Below are 7,600 nucleotides of genomic sequence, written 5' to 3' on the forward strand. Positions count from 1 at the left end.
TCTCAACCTCAAAAAAAAATATTTTTTTTTTAATTTTTTAATTTTTTTCTTCCCCTCACTCCCCTGCCCTAACCCTCAGCTCCTACTAACCCTCTTCCACCCCCACCCCACCCCTGTGCCAATTTTTTAATTTTTTTTTAATAAAAAAGATTCAAAATATTTTCTTACCTCACCCCTACTGCCCATTCTGACACCCCCATCCACCCGCCTACCAATTCCTTTCCCAAAAAAGAATTTAATTTTTTTTAAAAGGATTCTAAAATGTATTTTTACGCTTTAGCTAAACACTAAAATGTATTTTTTAAAAAATATTTTTCATTCACCAACCAAATACTAGAAAATATTTTCCAGAAAATATTTTCTATCCACCAACCAAATATAAGAATACATGTAAGAAATCAAAATATTTTCTAGGAAAATATTTTCCATGAAAAACATTTACCTTCATACCAAACACGCCCTAAGTCATTTGTGTTTTTACGCGGTTCAATTAAAAATCTTATTGTTTAAATTATATTATATAACACTAACTTTGGTGTACGTGTGTTGCACCATCAACAATAAAAATATGACATTTACATGAAGCTCGATAAATTTTCTTATGTCATTTGTATTTTTATGTGGTGAAGTCAAAAAATTTATTATTTATATTTATGATCAGATAATATTAGTTTTGATGTACGTGATTGCACCATTAATGATGAAAAAGGTGAAACGCAAATGACATAAACAAAGTTCTCAAGCTTTACGTGAGTGTCACATTTTCTTTAATTGGTGCCACGATTTTAAATTAAACAGTGAAATTTGTAGCATGTTTGATTAAACTTCTAAAATTAGCTTATTTAAAAAATGCTTATTGTAAAAGTACTTTTCTTGAGAAGTAGTTTGTGTTTAACAAAAGAATTTAAAAAACACGCCTGAACAACAATTAGTATTTGATCAAATTTTTTAAAAGTTGTTTTAGGTGTATTTTATTCAAAAATATTTTTTTTATCAAATAAGTGCTTTTAAGAAGAAACTACCTTTTTAGCTTATAAAAAAAAGTTTCTGCTACTTCCTAAAATCACTTATTTTTTCCCAAAATTTGACAAAATACATTAGCTTTTCAAAATAAACACATTTTTAGAAAAAAAAAATAAGCAATGTACGAAAAAAAAAAAAAAAAGCTAAGCCGAACAGGTTACTGGTCTTTGTTTTGTGCGGTTCATAAAATATATATATATATATATATTTATATATATATGAAAAGAGATAAAAACAGTATATAGAAAGCAAAAGGAAAAAAAAAAGCATAAAAACATCCGACTAAGTCCTTAAAAGTGACAAATTTACTTTAATCTCTCTCAGTCGGCATCGGTATCGGAAGATTTGATGGCACTGGCAAAGATGGTGGAGGAGGAGTAGGTAGTTGTCATGAACAATTAATAAAGGCGATCATAATAAAAACAAGTCATCTTCTAATGTAATTAAAAATAAAAAGAAAGATTTTATGAGATTTTATTTAGTGACTTTTTATTTTTGAGAATAAGTCAATGTTTAGTTTTTTTTTTGGATAAATCTTTAAAATTCAAATTACATTTTTTAAAATCACATTATATTAATCTAGATCACATTTGATAAAAAAAAACATAAAACGATACAACAATATAATCAAATTATGAAAGTAAACCTTGAAAATGAAAAAAATAAACCTTTGAAAGCTCTAGAAGAACATTTTCACGAAGGTCAAGATTGTTGAGATTAAGCACTAGTTGCTCAATCGATTCCATCTTTCGATCCTCATTCGTTGGGGCACCAGCACCAGAAGACGACGACGTTGCTCCTCCGTTGTAGCCTCTACTGAAATCTCTGTTGTTGATGCCTCCTTTGCCAATGCTTGCACCACTGATGTCTCCAACACCGATGCCTTCAGCACAGATGCCTCCACAACCGCCTCCATCGAGACCTCCGCCACTGACGTCGAGGGAAAGAAACTGAGGTGAATACACCATTTTAGTGACTTGTTTTTTTTCTTTGGCTTTCTGTGGGTTACCTTTCTTTCCTTTTATATTATTTTTTCATTCGGTTTTCGAATTGACAACTCAACAAAAAGATAAATTCTTACCGTTTGATTTAAAATGTAGCACCATAAATGTGACATTCACATGAAGAGTGAGCCATCTGTGTTTCCACGTGATGAAGTTAGAATATTTTTTTTTATATAATTATGATTATATTAATTTTGATGTATATGTATTACATGTATATATTGCATCAATTTTTTTATAATGGAATATGTTGATAATCGATGAATGTGAACATAATAAATTCTATAAGTCATTTTTCAATGTAATTAAAGGTGAAAAATAAAAATTTCACGTGACTGTGTTAACTGTTTTAAAAACATGGATCCAATAGTGATGAAAATGTGATATTCACGTGAAACTTGATAAATTTGCCTATGTCATCTGGGTTATGGTGCAGTTAGAGATTTCGTTATTTATATTTATAATTATACTAATTTTGGTGTGCATGAATTGTATGCATCTATTGTGTCAAATTTTTGATAATGAAATACATTGAAAATCAATGAGGGCGATCAAAATTAATTTTATAAGTCATTTTTTTTATGTAATTGAAGGAGGAAAAAGAAAAAAAAAATCATACGACTATGTTGGATGATGTATTTTTCTTTTTTCGAAATTGATATGATGTTTATTCTTTTTTCGAGATAAAATCAAATTAAAATGATAGTTCTCGTGTTATTTTTCTATTAGTCACGATTAAATTTGATCTCAATCTATTCCAAAGAAACTAAACTTTTCCTCCCCATGGATTAATGAGGACAATCATAGTAAACTTTATAATTAAAATTTTGGATGTAAATGGAGGCAGAAAAAAGGAGGTTTTCATGAGATCGTGTTAAATGATATCTTATTTTTTATTGAGATTGATTTGATGTTCAGTTTTATCTGGATAAAATTCAATTAAATGATAATTTTTGTGTTTTATTTTTTGTTACTTGTGATTAGATTCGTTCTTTAGTTTTTTGGGAAAAAAATATTTTTTTTATAATGAAACTTGTGAATAATTAATTAATGAAGGCAATCATAATAAAATCTGATAAATTTTAATATAATTAAAGGCAAAAAGAAAAGAATTTGAAAGACTATATTGAATAATATCCTTTTCTTTAAATTAACTTGAGGTTCACAGTTTTCAAGTTGTTTTCTATTAATTGTGATTAGATTTGTTCAATAATTAATTATTCAAAAAAATTATCTTTTTAATAATAGAACTCATGGATAATTAATTAATAAGGGCAATCACATTAAATTTTACAGTCATTTCTTTGTAATTAAAGGTGGAGAGAAACAAATTTGTGAGACTGTGTTGAATAATAATTTTTTCTTCTTTAAGATCGACTTGATGTTTGGTTTATTCAGGATAAAATCTAATAAAAATTATAATTTTAATAAAAAATTTTATTAATCGTGATTAGATTTAATCTTCATATTTTCTAAAAAACAAAATATTTTATAACACGAATAATTAATGAAGGTGATTATAACATTCTATACAAATTTTTTTTTTTTTCAATTAAAGATAAGAAGCAGATATTTTATGAGATCGTGTAGAATGATATGCACTTTTTTTTAGAGATGGACTTGGTGTTCAATTCTTTAGAATAAAACCCAATTAAAATGATATATTTTGTATTTTTTAAAATTAATTATGATTAAATTTGTTATTCAATCTATTATGAAGATTTTTTTATATATATATATATAATAAAACATGTAGATAATTAATTAGTAAAGATGGTCACAATAAAATTTACAAGTAGTTTTTTGATGTGACTGAAGGTGAAGATGGAAGATTAATGTCGAGTGATATTTTTTTCTTTTTTCGATATTAACTTGATTTTCAGTGTCCTTGAAATAATTAAAATAATAATTTGCACGTTGTTTCAATTTACTGCGATGAGATTTGATTTTCAATTTATTTCGAATAATTTCTTTTAAATATTGAAACCCATGAATAATAAATGAAGGCAATCATAGTAAAATTTAGTCATCTTCAGAAGTAATAATTAAAAATAAGCTGAATGATTTAATGAGATTGTATTGTGTGACATATTCTTCTGTTTTGGAGATTAACTTAGTGATTGGTTTCTTCAGAATAAAATCTAAAATGATATTTTTTTAAAAATGATATTTTATTAATCAAGATCATATTATAAAAATGTAAAATAATTTTGTTGAAATTTGGCTAATATATAAGTAGATATTTAAATTGGTCCTAAAATGGCAAATAATCACTCTAATTCGAGAGTGCACATCTCCATATTTGATCGCAACTGACAACTAAATACTTCATCAGATTAATCTCCTCTTTTCACATAAGATTTTTAAAAGGGGAAAGGACAAAAATAGCATCTAAAACTAAACTAATTCCACAAAATTAGCACCTAAATTTAAAAACTCAGTAAATAGTCATTAAGCATCACAATTCGGCCTTTTCTATTTTATGTACTGGGCCGACTGTTCATCTTTAATGGACTCTTATTTTTTGGCTCCTTTTTTTATTATTAATAGGAAAAAATACATAAAGTAACATACTTAAGTATTAAATTACAAAAAATAACAACACTTTTAGCAAATTACATTTTGTAGCATGTGTATTCTTATTTTTGTAACAATAGTTTGCAAAAATACAAAAATACATATCGATCATAAGGGCAATAAAAATCATATGTGTTTGTATTTTTGTAGCAACAGTTTGCAAGAATACAAAATACAACTTGCTATATTATGTAATTATGAAACTGTTGCTATGAAACTCATAATTAAGGGGATAAGTATGCTATTTTTGAATTTTGTCCTTTTTAATAAGTATAAATAACATAAATACCAACCCTTTTGGAATGAATTACACTCTCTCCCACTTTTTTAATTATTCTACTCTCTCTCCCTATTAATATACATAACATAGCCGACATATACATAACATTCTGTGTATATGTTGAAATTTTTGTAATATGTTTAGGGAGTTGGGATTTTTAATAATACTGGAAACATAAGTTGTGTATTTGTATAATTTTTAGTTTTAATAATGCAAAGTTTAGTCCATTTCACTTTCAAAAGTCAAAGTAGACGTTGGACAATTCAACTGAACTTTTGAATAGAATTATAAGTTTTATTCGAAACCATTTTCATGACAATCTTTTTTAAGTGATATAACATTATTAAAATAACATACTATTTGTTTTGTTTAGTTTTACTTATTTATACAGTAAAATAAAATACCATATACTTTTAATATAATACAATTGTTAAAGATATATATTTATATATAATAATGATACAGTTTTTATATATATACATATTCTATATAATATTTATATACTTTTAATATAATACAATTATTAAAGATATATATTTATGTATAATAATGATACAGTTTCTATACATATACATATTCTATATAATAATTATAGCATTTTTATACACATTCTATACAATTTTTAATTACAATTATTATTTAGATACATATTTATACGACTCTATATAGTTTTTACATGCATTCTAAAAATGTATCAATCTAGCAAAAGAGAGTATCAATTGAGTATATGGACACTGCAAGTGTATCAATATAGTATAAAAGTGTATTAATATGGTATAAAAGAGTATCAATTGGGTATAGGGACTACATGTGCTTGCTTAAAATTTTCTTTCTCTTTTTTTTTTAAAAAGCGTATCAATATAATATAAAAGTGTATCAATTGAGTATAGAGACTGCATGGCTAAAAAAGGGGATTACTATAGCCAACTGGCTACAACATGTTCATCTTTTCAATTATGGGCCCTTTTTTTAAGAAAAAATTAACTAAATAAACTTATTAGATTGTTTATTACAAGTTATAGCAACTCTTTTTAGTTTTCAAGTTATAGCAACTTTCATTTAAAAAAAATAAAAAAATTATTTTATATATTTTTCATTTTTTTTTTTAAAAAAAACATATCAAAATCATTACAGAAAAGGAAAATACAGATTTAATATAATTAAAATGCAATATTCCTTCCTTAAATATAGATAAACTTAAATAACAATATCCCTTCCTTAAATATAGTTAATAGTAACTAATAGATACTCTCTTTAACCATTTTTCACACCACTATTCTCTCTTTAACCATTTTTTCTCCATTTCTAAACAATTCGATTTTTTTTTCACCTTCATATACATTCGTTTTTTTTTTCTATCAGAAATTATTATTTCAATAAAAAGTTTTCACAAGTTGTTGTTTCATACAACGTTTGAATATTTTTATTGAGAAAAAACGTTCAATAGTCTGCAAAAAATAAAAAAAATGAGACACACAATATGAATTGTGCTAATTTGCACTCAATCATGATATATCATGGAGGAAGATGGGATGCCTCAGGTATATCTTGGTTATTAACTTTGATATTTTGCATTAATTCTTTTTATTTTCTTTCTGAAATATATATTGTCTAATTATTGATTAAGAAAAAGATATTCAGAGAAAAAGTTAATATTATTTTCTATAATTGTTTTTAATTATATGATGTTGACATGTTGATTATTCACGAGAACATGGTGGAAAGTCACAAAAAAATGTTGTTCAATCAATTTATAGGTGTATGATTATTGGTTGTCAAGTGTTTTCATTCGATTATATTACATTCAGTGACCTATTGTGATATTATATTTATTGTTTTAGTAATTTTTTTAATTTTTTAATTTTATTGATGTGTATGTTTTGACATTATTAAAATATGTTGAAATTATCAAATTTCATATGTTTATCATTTTTTATTTTTTTGATGTGTATGTTTTGTGAAATTTAAAATATGAATTTTTTAATTACATATCGTTACCGATTATTGAGTATTAGTTACTTAACATATCTGTATTATATTTGTAGGTAACCTAAAGATTTTTCGATAGATGAAATTATGTATGATGCAAATACTAAGTGTAAAGAATTGCTAAATGCAGTAGCAAAACAACTCAAGATCGACATCAACTCAAGTTATTTTGTATAAGTTCGTGAAAACTTATTAAATTTGTATAAATTAGTAATTGCAAAAACTAATTAGATTTGTATAAGTTCGCGAAAGCAACAATTTTAAGTTATTTTATATCAAATTTAATACAAAAAATCATTCCCATTAAGTAAGAAAAAATAATTACCATTGTATGCAATTTGCAAGATAAATCATATATTATGTTTTAATGAAACTTGAATAAAAAAATTAATCTGCAAATTTATTAATGTGACAAAATGAATATACAAGGATAACAAAATCAAGATAATAATTAACAACATAAAAAGATGTTTTGGATATAAAATATCCTATTTGGAGTAGAATCATTTTTTTATTTTTCAGACATGACTCAAGAAAAAAAGAAGAAGAAAGAAAATACACTAAATTGAAGAAACTTTAAATCCGAATGAAGAAATGAATGTTGGAAAATCCAACTTCATACACATGAATTTGAAAAGAATAGAAAAAAAAAGAAAAATAATTTATGAAAATGAAGATAGATTAGTGGTTGAAAAAAACTTTTATCAATAAAGTTGATTTGAAAATC

The 7,600-nt window shown here is 24.9% G+C and overlaps 1 pseudogene; it reads right to left on the bottom strand.

The window, feature by feature from the left end:
* The window catches only part of LOC107864153, a 16,206-nt pseudogene extending 14,215 nt beyond the window's left edge, over window positions 1-1,991 (bottom strand).
* Between the last annotated feature and the right edge of the window lie 5,609 nt (window positions 1,992-7,600).

This window comes from Capsicum annuum, chromosome 3 (genome assembly GCF_002878395.1).
Source record: "Capsicum annuum cultivar UCD-10X-F1 chromosome 3, UCD10Xv1.1, whole genome shotgun sequence".
Lineage (NCBI taxonomy): Eukaryota > Viridiplantae > Streptophyta > Magnoliopsida > Solanales > Solanaceae > Capsicum > Capsicum annuum.